Source organism: Carlito syrichta, unplaced genomic scaffold (genome assembly GCF_000164805.1).
Source record: "Carlito syrichta isolate Samal-C Ts95f unplaced genomic scaffold, Tarsius_syrichta-2.0.1 Scaffold235953, whole genome shotgun sequence".
NCBI classification, from domain to species: Eukaryota; Metazoa; Chordata; class Mammalia; order Primates; family Tarsiidae; genus Carlito; species Carlito syrichta.
This window is the reverse complement of record NW_007180049.1, coordinates 1-717: the sequence shown is the minus strand read 5'-3', so window position 1 is coordinate 717 and position 717 is coordinate 1. Positions and strand designations below refer to the sequence as shown.

The 717-nt window shown below is 44.4% G+C and overlaps 1 pseudogene across 1 annotated transcript; it reads left to right on the top strand.

The window, feature by feature from the left end:
* Nucleotides 1–6: 6 nt before the first annotated feature.
* On the top strand, nucleotides 7–710 carry LOC103253524 (annotated as a pseudogene). The gene has a single exon (XR_503882.2). The product of XR_503882.2 is annotated as a heat shock cognate 71 kDa protein pseudogene (transcript).
* Nucleotides 711–717: the final 7 nt, after the last annotated feature.

Genomic DNA, 717 nt, shown 5'->3' with positions numbered 1-717 from the left:
TGTCCTGGTTGGTGGTTCTACTCGTATCCCCAAGATCCAGAAGCTTCTACAAGACTTCTTCAATGGAAAAGAACTGAATAAGAGCATCAATTCTGATGAGGCTGTTGCTTATGGTGCAGCTGTCCAGGCAGCCATCTTATCTGGAGACAAATCTGAAAATGTGCAAGATTTGCTGCTGTTGGATGTCACTCCTCTTTCCCTTGGCATTGAAACTGCTGGTGGAGTCATGACTGTCCTCATTAAGCGCAATACTACCATTCCTACCAAGCAGACACAGACTTTCACTACCTACTCTGACAACCAGCCTGGTGTGCTTATTCAGGTTTATGAGGGTGAGCGTGCCATGACCAAGGATAACAATCTGCTTGGGAAGTTTGAACTCACAGGCATACCCCCTGCACCCCGTGGTGTTCCTCAAATTGAAGTCACTTTTGATATTGATGCCAATGGCATTCTCAACGTCTCTGCCGTGGATAAGAGTACAGGAAAAGAGAATAAAATCACTATCACTAATGACAAGGGTCGTTTGAGCAAGGAAGACATTGAGCGTATGGTCCAGGAGGCTGAATAGTACAAAGCTGAAGATGAGAAGCAGAGGGACAAAGTGTCATCCAAGAATTCACTTGAAATCCTATGCCTTTAACATGAAGGCAACTGTTGAAGATGAGAAACTTCTAGGCAAGATCAATGATGAGGACAAACAGAAGATTCTTGACA